This window comes from Suricata suricatta, chromosome 14, assembly GCF_006229205.1.
Source record: "Suricata suricatta isolate VVHF042 chromosome 14, meerkat_22Aug2017_6uvM2_HiC, whole genome shotgun sequence".
Taxonomy (NCBI): Eukaryota; Metazoa; Chordata; class Mammalia; order Carnivora; family Herpestidae; genus Suricata; species Suricata suricatta.
In genome coordinates this window covers 84,798,722-84,812,609 of record NC_043713.1, presented here as the reverse complement: position 1 = coordinate 84,812,609, position 13,888 = coordinate 84,798,722, and the positions used below count along the sequence as shown (strand labels likewise).

Here is a 13,888-nt window from a genome sequence, read left to right as displayed (position 1 = left end):
AAAATAAATAAAACATTTAAAAAAATATAAAAAATAAAAATGTTTTTTAGTTTTGAGAGCGCAAGCAGGGGAGGGTCAGAGAGAGAGGGAGATACAGAATATGAAAACAGGCTCCAGGCTCTGAGCTAGCTGTCAGCACAGAGCCCGACACAGGGCTCGAACCCACAAACTGTGAGATCATGACCTGAGCTTAACCGCTTAACCAACAACCACATAGGTGCCTCAAGAGTTAATTTTGAAGTAGGCTCTTAGCCTAGTGAGGGCTTGAAATAAGGACCCTGAGATTGAGACCTGAAGTGAGATCAAGAGAGGTGCTTAACCAACAGACATCCCTGATGAGTGCATTATTTTTTAAATATATTTTGAGAGCACACAAGTGAGCAGGGGAGGGGCAGAGAATGAGAGGGCAGAGGATCTGAAGCAGGCCCTGCACTGACCCCGGAGAGCCCTGATGCGCCACTCAAACCGAGATCATGACCTGAGCTGGAGTTGGACGCTTAGCCAGCTGAGCCACCCAGGCGCCCCTTGAGTGCTGCTTCAAAGTTTTCCAGGGGTGTCTATGACTCAGTGGAGCATGTAACTTGATCTCAGGGTCGTGAGTTTGAGCTCCCAAATTGGATATAGGGACTAAAAAACAAATCTTGAAGGTACAAGAGGTCCAGGGGCTAATAATAGTTTTTGAGAACATGGGACTGGGTCATATTGTTACAGCCCAACGTCCCTTGAGACGGAGACCCTTAGTGCCTTGTGCCGAACGCATCAGAGCGCCAGTCAAATAAAACCAACCCTGGTGGGGATGCTCAATTGGGAACTCAGGAAGAACACTTGGTTCCTTGAACCAAAGTCCTGCCTGTCAAGTTGAACGAAAGGAATTGCTAATTACAAGTGTAAATACTAGAAAAGTTTTGAAAAACAATTACAGGCACACGGGCGTGTGGGTGGCTCTTGATCTCCACTCGGGTCATGATCTCATGGTTTGTGGATTGAGCCCCAGGTCAGGTTCTGCTTGGGATGGTCTCCCTTTCTCTCAGCCCCTCCCCACTCCTGCTCTCTCCCTCTCTCCAAATAAAATGGAAAAAAAAAAAAAAGTAGAAGCTCATTAAAAACAATGATGTAGAAAGTGAAAGTTCATATTAGCTTTCTCCGAAATGCATTTGGAATATGTTTGCTGCTTATTTTAAAAACAAAGTATACAGACATTGCATCATGAAGTCCAAGATAGTCCACCTAAGTTCCTAATTGTTCCCCAGTGATAACTACTTTTAAGGTTTGGTCCTTTTTTGGACTTTAAAATAAGTCCACCACAGTTACTTATATACACATATATGCACACATACAAATAGGGCTATTTGCAACGGAGCATTTCTCAGCTTTTTTTAAAGCTGTGTAATTATGGACATCTGTTCATGCCATCCTATCTAGACCTACCTTGTTTGTTTTAATACTCTTACTATTCCATTTATATGGATGCCCTATAATTTATGTAACCTTTCCGCCAATGGTTTCCAGATTTTTGCTGTTAACAGTAGCAAAGTCATCCTATGCGCCTCTCTTTTGTATACTAATATTTTGAAAGTGTGGCATAAATAACGAGATTCCTACATAATAAGGTTCTTCGGGATAATTAAAAATAGACCTTAGAACTTACTTTTGGAGCTCATTATTTGCTGTCCCGTGGTGCTTTTCTATTTTTAATTTTGTGAGTAGATAATACTTTTCATGTGTTCCCGATACATAAAAAGTTAAAAACCGTGTAGAACAAGTCTTCCGTCCACCCAGTTCTTCATCTCCCATCTTCCTCCTCCCCACTTACTGTCAGAGTTCATACACACACAGGCAACGACTAATTCTCAACATCCCCGGCCACGAATTGTAACATACTGGTTTGCAGTCTCCCGCACCTTGCTTTTTTACTTTACGTCTTTTACAGTTTTGACAGAGTTCTAAAATCTTTTCATTTTGTATGAAGGAAAAATACCTTTTATTCCATTTTCTCGAGAATAAAGCCACCAAGCCAGCCCAGTCTCCAGTGCAACACGCGCAGGCCCCTCTTGTAATTACAGAGCCGCAGTGACGCAGTGATGAGGAAGTGTGTCTGCCATCCAGCATCCTCAGTCGAGTTAAAGAACAGATGATAGACTGGTTCAGTTTCACTGAGTGATTTAACATCTCAAAGCACCCCGAATTTTGCTTTCACTCATGAATTAATGCTATGGAAGGATTCACTTACATAGATGCAGTTGTGAGTCTTGAATAAACTAGAAGAAAAGCACATGGCTTGCATTTATTTTGAAGTAGTGTTGCTTTTCATGTTTTGTCTGAAAGCACAACAAAATCCTTGCCAACTTATAAATATGGCCGTCACAGAGGTAGGCAGCTTAGAGATTGGCAAGTGCCTTTCAATGATCAGTCACCTCGGTGTGCAGTGCTTATTTCTGCCGGAAGAGGGAGCCCCTAGGACAGGCTTTGGTTTAGTCATGAGGCCCGCAGCGCCTCCAAGCGGTTGTGGTTGACCAAGCAATTTGAACTTTTACTTTTCTCCCTAGTGAGGCTTTTTCCTGGCTCACCCCCTCCATCCCCCACCCCCAAGGCCTTATACTTCTCCTTTTTCTTCCAGTCCTGCAGCCTCTTCCTTTTCCACCCTTTTCCACCCCAGTTGAAATTTCTCCACAACATCTAATGTACCCATTATTCAATGTAGACCCTCTTTTTTTTTTAATTTTTAATGTTTTTTATTTATTTTATGAGGGAGAAAGATAAACAGCGTGAGCAGAGAGGGTCAGAGAGAGAGAGGGAGATACAGAATCCGAAGACAGGCTCCAGTGTCTGAGCTAACTGTCAGCACAGGGCCTGATGCAGGGCTCGAACCCATAAATCGTGAGATCATGATCTGAGCCAAAGTTGGATGCTTAACCTACTGAGCCACCCAGGTGCTCCGACCCTCTATTTCTTACTCTGTCTCATCAGGTAGACCGCCTCGAAATGCTCTCTTCCCTGCTTCCCGTGTCTGCTGGCCACTTTTCTTTTCTCCATATGCTCCCTGCCATTTTCTGTCTTTCCCCACTCAAGCTTCTCCCTCTTTCTAAAATCCACCCCCCCACCACCTCAACATATCAAATCCTATCCAACGTCAAGACCGACTTCAAAGGTTGGTGGCACAAAGCCTTCCTTGACTGTCCCGACTGGACTTCATCTGAAGTACCTGGAATCTAGCTCTTTCTAATTTTGTATTGAATTTCTTTATTCAAACGAGATAGCTCTGTACCTTTACTTGACATAAATAATGACGCACAGCAGCAGAGATGATCAGATTGAATGGGAGAAGTTTGGGATCCTACTTACAATCTGATGCTGAGGAGGGGCTTTCTGGGAGGAAACTCCTTAAGTGGGACCTGAGAGACAGGCGGAGGCGAGGCGGCTTTGCAGAAGGTGCGGCACAGGGTAGGGCCCGAGCCCGGCGAGTGGCGGGGTTTGGCATTCCCGAGGGACAGAGAGATCAGCATGGCTGCCGTGCAACAGCAAGTGGAGAGAGGGGCCGAGGGCTTTCAGCGGGTCCTAAATGCTTGCTCTGGAAGGTGGCTCAGGCATCAGCGTTAAAAAATAAAAAAGCTCTCCTCGTGGATCTAAAACTGCAGCCAGGGTTGGGAACCATGGTTTTAAAGTATTGCTCTCGTTCAATGGGTGGAAGCCTTTTTAATCAAACTGGTACCAAAGAATTGTATTGAGGGAGTTCAAATACATATATACATATTTATATTTATATATATTTAAATTTTTTGATGTTTTATTTATTTTTGAGACAGAGAGAGACAGAGCATGAGCAGGGAGGGGCAGAGAGAGAGGGAGACACAGAACCGGAAGCAGGCTCCAGGCTCCGAGCTGTCAGCACAGAGCCGGATGCGGGGCTCCAAGCTATGAATGTGAGACTATGACCTGAGCCGAAGTTGGAGGCTTAACCGACTGAGCCACCCAGGCGCCCCAGTTTAATTTATTTTTGAGAGAGAGATTGTGAGTGGGAGGGGCAGAGAAAGAGAGAGGGAGACACAGAATCGGAAGCAGGCTCCTGGCTCTGAACGGTCAGCACAGAGCCCGGTTCGGGGCTCGAACTCATGAGCCGTGAGATCATGACCTGAGCTGAAGTCAGACGCTTAACTGACTGAGCCACCCAGGTACCCAATCAATTATATTTTTAAATGGTTTATTATCATTATTATTTTAAGTTTATGTATCTTGAGAGAGAAAGTGTGAGTGGGGGAGGAGCATAGAGAGAGAGGGAGCGATAAAATACATCTGCACCTACAGCACAGACCCTGATGTGAGGCTTGAACCCATGAACCCTGAGATCATGACCTAAGCCAGTATCAGATGCTTAACCGATTGAACCTCCCAGTGCCCCTAAAGATTTTATTTTTAAGTTATGTCTACACCCAAAGTGGGGCTCGAACTCATAACCCTGAGATCAAGAGTTGCATGCTCCACTGACTGAGCCAGCCTGGTGCTCCTGTATATATATATGTATTTTTTTTTAAGTTTATTCACTTATTTTGAGGGAGAGGAGACTGTGCATGTAGGAAGGGCAGAGAGAGAGTGTCAAGCAGGCTCTGCACTGTCAGCGCAGAGCAGGAAACAGGACTCAAAACCCATGAGCCGTCCGACCACGACCTGACCCGAAACCAAGAGTTGGACACTCAACCGACTGAGCCACTCAGGGTTCCCCCTGTATTTTTAAATTAATAAGTTACTCCCAGTTGCTATTGGGGGTCCTATTTTTAGCAAATGTTGGTATCTACTTAATTAAAACTTATTGAGCCCTACTGTATCAATGTTTTTGATAATAGAAAACGTAGCCAGCTGGCCTAAACCATAGGGAAATACATTATCTTTAGAACAAGACCCTTAGAGCTAGGACATTGGCCTCCTCTGTGTGGTCTTTTTTTTTCTCGGGTCATCAGCAAGATGGCTGAAAAGTTCCAGACATCACATACAGATCAGGCGATGTCCACAGGAAGGAAAACTGACATCGCGTTCTTGTGACTCTTACTAGAAGCAAAAAAAAAAAAAAAATCTTCCCTGGATGTCGCCATGGCAGACATTGACCCTTCATTGGCCAGAATAGGGCCATCTGTTCATTCGTCTTATAAATGCAGTTGTTGAAACTGTAGAATCTATTTTTAAATTTTTTAGTTGTTTTTATTGCTTTTCTTTCTCTTGGAAAAATATCTCTTTTATTCCTCTTGGTTGGAGTACAGGTTTTGACAATAGCCAATGATTAGGACACATTTATCTCTCAGAGATGGTTAGAATAAATAGCACACATTGTGGTGCCTGGCTGGCTCAGTTGGTGGAGTGTGTCACTCTGGGTCTCAGGGTTGTAGGTTTGAGCCCCATGCTGGGTGTAGAGACTACTTAAAAAAATAAAATCTTGGGGTGCCTGCGTGGATTAGTTTATTAAGCGTCTGACTCTTGACTTTGGCTCAGGTCATGATCTCACTATTTGTGAGATCGAGTGCCATGTGACGCTCCACGCTGACGGTGTGGAGCCTGTGTGGGATTCTCTCTCCCTCTCTCTCTGCCCCTCCCCTGCTCATTCTCTCCTCTCTCTCAAAATCAATAAACATTAAAAAAATTAAAATCTTAAAAAAACAAACAGGACATATTTACAAACCATTAAGTGAATCTTAAAATGGGTTGCGAACCCAAGCTCTATGGACAGAAGGGTGAAGCCCGTCAGGATGGACTGTGGCTGGGGAGGGGCCAGTTCACATGGACGCAGGAGGGAGCAGCGAGGTGGACCCAGCGTCTGTGGGAGCCAGCGGGGAAGGGCCAGCGTTGCCTTTAAGCCCATATGGTACTAGTCTGTGCTGCACTGTGTATGACTGTCTCTAGGGAAACTCTCCTAAGGTTCTTGGTTTTTTAATGTTTATTTATTTATTTATTTAGAAAGCATGAGCAGGGGGTAGGGAGGGAGAGAGAGAGAGAGAGAGAGAGAGAGAGAATCCCAAGCAGGCCCCACACTGCCAGCATGGAGCCTGACTCGGGGCTCGACCCCACGAACCATGAGATTGTGACCTGAGCCGAAATCAGGAGTCGATGCTCACCTGTCCGAGCTGGCCAGGCGGCCCCCTCCCTGCGCTTCCGAGGAATGCTTACACTTTCCCCACCTGTGCTGAGCTTCGGTCAGCACACAGCCAGCCTCCCGCCCCGGGGACATTCCGTTCTGCCAGTGGCTTCCCGCCACCTTCTGCGCGGCTTCTCTGGGCTGCGGTGATGTTCTCTGGGCTGAGGCCTCAGGAGCCCCTGCTGGCTGTTGCTTTTTTGTTTTGTTTTGCTTTTCAGTCAGGTGAAAGAGTCACCAAAAGGAATCACAAAGCGGGGTCGTCACAGTTGTGTGGCCGGGGGTGGGGGGGGGATTTTCCTCCCTCGGGCCTCTGAGAGGCCACCTCTCTCTCTTTGGTCCTGACCTGTCGTCCTTCCTGGCCCCTGGAGGGCGATCTGGGGCTGTCCTCCAAGTCCAGACTCAAACCTCACCTTCTCTGGGGTCGGGTGTGAGGGGGAAACAGAGAGACTTTCCTCACACTCAGATGACGCCGTCTAACGCCCGCCATGTCGGAGCTGCAGTCCCACCGACACCGAGGACCAGGCTGACACTGATTTCCCGCAAACGTAGCCTCTCGCGTTTCAAACTTCGTTCATTTCTTTGGGTCACGACACTCACTGAAGTGTTTTTTCAAAACAAGAGTTGTGTGTCCCCAGTGAGGAGTCAGAGACATGTTGAAAGCTTTGAAATCACCGCATTCCTGTGCTCCTGTGTTGCCAGACATCAAGCAGATGCTTGCTCTTTTTTAAAAAAAATATTTTTAAAAATGCTTATTTATTTTTGCAAGACAGACTGAGTGCAAGCGGGGGAGGGGCAGAGAGCGAGGGAGACAGAATCCGAAGCAGCTCCAGGCTCTGAGCCATCAGCCCAGAGCCTGGCTCGAGGCTCGAATTCATGAACCGTGAGATCATGACCTGAGTCAAAGTCAGACGCCCACCGGACTGACCCAGGGGCCCTGAAGCAAATGCTTGTCCTTAAGCCATTTACTAGCAAAGGAATGAGGTGGCCAGTGGCTGACTGAGCCTCGCTGGAATCTTCTCCTGGGGTCGAGATCCCCAGCCCTGAATCAAGGGGGCATTGAGGTTTCATAAGGAGGAAGGACAGCTCAGGACTGGGGGCTGGGTAGGCAAACAGCCAGACTCAGAACACGTCTTGTGCTCACTGATTAGTTATTCTGAGTACCTAATGCCATGGAAAGGATGACCCCAAAACTGAGCAGCTTCGTCACACAAGATCCTGGGGTCAGGAATTCAAGCGAGGCATGGCTAGTGGTTCTGGTTTGGGTCTCTAATGATGCTGCGGTCGTACCCGAAGGCTTGGTGAGCCAACATGGCCTCTGGCTTCCCCCAGAGTAAATCATTCAAGTAAATACTCAGTGGAAGATGTTCTGTCTTTTATGATCTGTCCTTGGAAGTCACATACCTGCATTTCTAGGATATCCTATTGGTTCCACAGGTCAGCCCTGGCCACTGGGGGAGGGGAGAACACAGGAGATGGAGACCACGGCAATCATCCTGCATTGAGTCCCTGACCGATGATTATCTGGCCTTGTTCAAAATCAGTGAAATCAATTTCATATTGTCTGGATCTTTAGCATTTTCTTTTGAAGAGATGTTACCATTCCCAACAATCATTGCTTCTATTTCAAAGAAAATCTTGTTTGATACCTAACGACTTTTACGTTATATGTTTCATGTAGGATATCATCAAAATTCCTTTTTCTTTCTTTCCAGGGTCATATTTCAATGAGATTTGAGGGACTCAGTTGCTGGGGTTCTCAAAGGCCTACCAAAATGCTTGAGGCTGTAAAATAGTACATTATTTCCAACATATGAAAACTTGAATTTGAAAATTTTAGGACTGAGGAAGGGAGCCTGGCTGGCTCAGTCAGTGGAATGTGTGTGTGACTCTTGATCTCAGGGTTGTGGGTTCGAGGCCTGTGTTTGGTGTATAGATTACTTAAAAATAAAATCTTTTTTTTAAAATTTTTTTAATGTTTTATCTATTTTTGATACAGAGAGAGACAGAGCATGAGAGGGGGAGGGACAGAGAGAGAGAAGGAGACACAGACATGGAAGCAGTCTCCAGGCCCTGAGCTAGCTGTCAGCATAGAACCCGACGCGGGGCTCTAACCCACGAACATGAGATCTGACCTGAGCCGAAGCCGGAGGCTTAACCGACTGAGCCACCCAGGCGCCCCTAAAAATAAAATCTTAAAATAAATAAATAAATAAATAAATATTTAAAAAATAAAAATAATAAAAGTTACCCACACTAGATGTAATTCCCTACTTCAGAGTTGAGGTGAGTCAATTTAACTGTTACCTTGTGTAGATACTAAAAGTTTTATTTATTTTAAGATTTAATTTTTAAGTAATCTCTACACCCAATGTGAGGCTCAAACTCACAACCCTGAGTTCAAGAGTTATACACTCCACACACTAAGCCCGCCAGACACCCCAATGGTGGGTACGTGTTAATGTAGGATACAATAGGAAATGTTTAATATTTGGTTGTAGCATCCAAGTAAAAATGACTAGGTTCTGTTCTTGTTTTTCTTTCATTAAAAATATATTTGAGGGGCGCCTGGGTGGCTCAGTCGGTTAAGCCTCCGGCTTCGGCCTAAGTCAGATCTCACGTTTGTGGGTTCGAGCCCCGCATCGGGCTCTGTGCTGACAGCTAGCTCAGAGCCTGGAGCCCGCTTCCGGTTCTGTGTCTCCTTCTCTCTCTGCCCCTCCCCCTCTGATGTTCTGTCTCTCTCTGTATCAAAAATAAATAAAACATTAAAAAAATATATATATATTTGAAAATAGATTGGACATTCCCTCTTCCCAAGTATTTCCTGGCCAGAAGAGAATCCTGAAAGTTTTGGAATGAATTATTTATGGCGCCCACATGCTGAGTCGTGGCCGAAGGATCGCTGGGGAAATCAGTCGGGCTGGCTGGTGGCCCAGGGCGCTGCCGTATTTATTAGATGTGAGGCGGGTCTCATGCGCTCTTCATTTTGTGCTTCCCCTAAACAAGCCGGCTCTGGAAATGCCCACGTGACCCCTCCTGGGTCTCCTAATTTGCTTGAAAAGAAAACAAGATTAAGAACCAGTTTCTTGTGTTAGATGTCGAACTAGCAGAGAGAGCCGAGTATTACTTTCCGCCCAGAGACAAACTTGCATAGATCCGAACATCTAGTTTATGATCAAAGGGCTTCAATGAGTAATAAGGATGTTTTTAAGAATGCAAAATAAAATATTTTGTTAATTTTTGAAAAAGGTTTATTTTTGAGAGAGAGAGAGAAAGAGCGCAAGTGTAGGGGAGGAGCAGAGAGAGAGGGAGACACAGAATCCAATGCAGGCTCTGGGCTAGCAGCACAAAGCCCAACATGGGGCTCAAACCCACGAACCATGAGACCATGACCCGAGCTGAAGTTGGATGCTTAGCTGACTGAGCCACCAGGCGCTCCTTTTTCCCTCTTTCTTTCTTCCTTCCTTCCTTCCTTCCTTTCTTTCTTTCTTTCTTTCTTTCTTTCTTTCTTTCTTTCTTTCTTTCTTTCTTTCTTTCTATGTTTATTTATTTATTTTTAAATGTTTTATTTATTTTTTGAGAGAGAGAGAGACAGAGCATGAGAGGGGGAGGGGCAGAGAGAGAGAAGGAGACACAGAACCGGAAGCAGGCTCCAGGCCCTGAGCTAGCTGTCAGCACAGAGCCTGATGCGGGGCTCAAACCCACGACCGTGAGATCTGACCTGAGCTGAAGTTGGAGGCTTAACCGACTGAGCCACCCAGGCGCCCCTATTTATTTATTTTTGAGAGAGAGACTGCACAAGTAAGGGAGGGGCAGAGAAAAGGGAGACACAGAATCAGAAGCAGGCTCCAGGTTCTGAGCTGTCAGCACAGAGCCTGACTTAGGGCTTGAACCCATGAACTGTGAGATCATGACCTGAGCCAAAGCCTGACCCTTAAGCGACGGAGTTACCCAGGCACCCCCTAAGTTTTTTTTTTTAATGTTTATTTATTTATTTTGAGAGAGCAAGCAGGGGAGGGGCAGAGAGAGAGAAAGAGAGAGAATCCCAAGCAGGCTCTGGGTTCGACTCTGGGCTCCAACCCACGAACCATGAGATCATGATCTGAGCCAAAATCAGGAATTGACCACTTAACTGACTGAGCCACCTAGGCGCCCCTAAAAAGTATGTCAATTAAGAAAATAAATTGTAATACATAATAGTAGTGAGCAGTTTGTGTCCAACCCCCACCTCCAAGGCCAGCATGGTCGGGACTCGGGGGTCCTTGTTTCCCTGTTTAAGCTCTTTGGCTCTGTGGAAGCACTTAACTACTTAGCATGCGGAAGAGAAGCAGGGGGCTCTGACCAGAGCCGGGATAACTGAAATCTCATTGGTCAGCCAACTAGAATTAGACTACAGCAGCTTGTGACACTGGGGGTCTTTTTGGCTACAGGGAACAGAAAAAAACCAAACCACAGGGATTCAACAAAGAGGTGTTGATTTTCTCACTGAACAAAGTCTGGATGTGAGCAGCAAGGGCCTGTGGACCTGCTCCTGCTCTCACAGCTGCAGGATGGCTGCCACAGCTCCAGACGTCACATCTGTGCGCCAAGCAGGAAGGGGCGGCAGCAGGTCCGCCACGTCCGCGTCTGTTATGAGGGAAAGAACCGTTTTCGTGGCCCTCCCCTCAGGTCGCGTTGCGCAGAGCTGGTCAAGGGGCCAGGCTGGGGCATAATTCGCTAACTCTTTGTTATGGAGGCCGCCCTGCGCGCCGTGGGGACAGGCAGCATCCCTAGCCTCCACCTATCAGATGTCAGGAGCCTCCAGCAGTGACAACCAAGAATGTCACCAGACATTCCAAACCCATCCCTCACCCCCACCCCGCCTCCTAGAGCCACTGGGTTTGATCAGTCATGAGGTACTGCTTGAGGCTGGATGTGTTTCCACCTTGAAAAACAACAGAATGAGCAGAGGAAGGTGTCTGCTGGGCGCAGGGACAGAGGAAGGTGTCTGCGGGTGCAGGGACAGGAGCTGGAGCAGTGAGGGTAAAGCCTGAGACGCGCCTATTCTTCACGTCATCTTGATAAAGGTCAACGTTGCAATCTACAGACTAGCGGTTCTTCTTCTTAATGCTCATTTATTTGAGAAAGAGAGAGAGAGAGAGAGAGAGAGAGCGCGCAAGGCGGGGCAGAATGAGAGGGACAGAGGATCCAAAGCGGGCCTCTGCACTGACGGCAGTCAGTCGGATGTGAGACTTGAACTCACAAACTAAGGGATCAAGACCTGAGCCCAAGTCAGATGCTAGACCGCCCGGAGACCGGCGAACGCGAGAACCCCAGGGGACTTGTTGACAGTGCACTTCCTCCACCCCGTCCCGCCGGAGGCTTTGCCTCGTCAGGGCTGAGCGTCTGCGTTTTTAGCCAAACCTGTGAGGATTCTGGATTTTTTTTAAAGATTTTATTTTTTAAGTAATCTCTGCTCCGAACGTGGGGCTGGCACCCACAGTCCTGAGGTCAAGAGTCAGGTGCCCTGAATCTGGATGTTGTTGAAGAAACACTGTCTCCCACAATTCATATGCATCAGAGGTTACCTCTTAGTTTTTATTTTACTTAATTAGTAATTAATTTTTTATATTTATTTTTTTGAGAGAGATAGAGAGCAAGCGGGGGAGGGGTGGAGAGATTGGGAGACGGAATCCCAAGCAGGCTCTGTGCCGTCAGTGCTCACCAACCGTGAGATCATGACCTGAGCCAGTCAAGAGTTGGGCTCTTAATCAACTGATCCACCCAGGCACCCCTAGCTAAGTAATTTTTTCAAAGTAATAACTATGCCCAAGGTGGGGTGGAGCCCCTAGATTAAAAGTCACATGCTCTAGGGGCACCCTGGGGGCTCAGTGGGTGAAGCGTCGGACTTCAGCTCAGGTCATGATCTCACTGCTTGTGGGCTCAAGCCCCATGTCAGGCTCTGTGCTGACAGCTCAGAGCCTGGAGCCTGCTTCCGATTCTGTGTCTCCCTCTCTCTCTGCTCCTCCCCTGCTTGCACTCTCTCCCACTCTCTCTCAAAAATAAATATTAAATAAACATTAATTTTTTTTTAAATTTCAAACATTACCAAAAGGTTGAAAGAAAAATACAATAAATAGTATGTATAATGAATCCTCCCCCTAGATTGAATAATCTCCATTTTGCTGTATTTGTTTTTATCTAGGTAGCTGAATCATTTGAAAGCAAATTGCAAACATTTTATTTTATTTTTTTAATAATTTATTTACTTAATATTTTTTAAATTTTTGAGACAGAAAGAGACAGCATGAGCAGAGGAGGGTCAAAGAGAGAGGGAAACACAGAATCCGAAGACAGGCTCCAGACTCTGAGCTGTCAGCACAGAGCCTGACTTGAGGCTCGAACCCACGAACCGTGAGATCATGACCTGAGCCGAAGTCAGACACTTAACCGACTGAGCCACCCAGGCGCCCTGCAAACATTTTATTTTGAACCCTAAAGAGGGGATCTTCATCTTGTCTCCCTGCAAGGGCATTCCCTTCCACAAGCACGAGATTATTATCAGCCAGTAGAATGAACGACCACGATTGTATCTCTGGTCCGGTCTGCATTCAGATCTTCCCAATTGTCCCAAGACTGTAGCGCCAATTTATTTTTTGAACCAGGATCCAATACAGATTTTTGTTTCACGTCTCTCCTTCTCTCCCTGTCCCTCTCCTCTTGTCAATCTGTCTGGTTGTCAAATGATCTTTTATTGGAGCCTTTTCCTCCCTGGTTCTCAAGCAGATGGACACTCTACTGGTCTCACGACACTGGTGGCCATCAACATTGCAGCCCACAGGCCGGGCAGTCCCTGGGGTCTTGTAATGGTTCCAGAGAGTTCCCTGGCTAGAGACTGGTGTTGCATCCACTGGGCATTGCCAACAATCTTATCAAAAATGATGCCTTCACTGTGCTTAATGTTTTCTGCTTCTTTCTGTCTCTTGGGAGGTCCTTGGGGACTCTGATGACCAGGCAGAGGCAGAAGTGCCACCTCCCCGTGGGCCTGCCTGGCTCTGGGTGCGCCGAGACACGGCCCCCCGCACGCCCTGCCATCATCTGTCGCCTTGGCGATGCCCTCGCCAACTGTTACTGGAGCTGGAGCCCGGGGGCTGACCTTCGGGGCCCAGACAGACGCGGCACCGACTGCCCCAGCAGCGTGCCTCAGGGACAGACAGGACTTCGGAAAGCCACGGGTAGGTGGCCCTGCCTTGAGGCCACCGTGCGCGCACGGCTGGCCTGACAAGCGCTTCCCTTCTTGCCGAGGGGCGAGCAAGCCCTCCCTCCCTTCGCTCAACACCCTCTGTCTCAGTCCCGGAGGATGCGCTGCCTTTTTTTGATTTCCCGACTGAGGTCGACTTTGGAGAAGCAAGCAGGCCGGCCGGATTCTGGACCCTTCTTATGGCTTCCTCAAGGATGTGCACCATTTTGGAAACCACAGCACAGGGCAGAGCGCATTTAGTGTCTGCCGCTTGCACTCTGTCCTCCGCCGGCCCCTCGCTCAGTCTTCCCGGCTGGGCCCGTGTCTCCCCGGGTCTTCGTGTTCAGGCTCAAGACCATTCTCTTCTCGAACCTGCCCTCTATCAGCACACACCATCGCTCGGCCTCCAGAGCCCAGCCCGCCGCCAGCGCCTCTTCCGACACCTTGGCCCAGGCCCCCAGGCTGCCCAGCCCCTCGTCCTGATCCGCAGCTGTCCCGCTGGGGCCCGGCCCAGCTGCCCTCCTCCCCGCGGGGGGAAGACCCACCTCGCCTGC

At 47.6% G+C, this 13,888-nt stretch overlaps 1 non-coding gene across 1 annotated transcript; it reads right to left on the bottom strand.

Annotated features, from left to right (window-relative positions):
* Positions 1–13,303: 13,303 nt before the first annotated feature.
* Positions 13,304–13,433, bottom strand: LOC115278585. The gene has a single exon (XR_003902989.1). It is a non-coding gene; the product is annotated as a U6atac minor spliceosomal RNA (small nuclear RNA).
* Between the last annotated feature and the right edge of the window lie 455 nt (positions 13,434–13,888).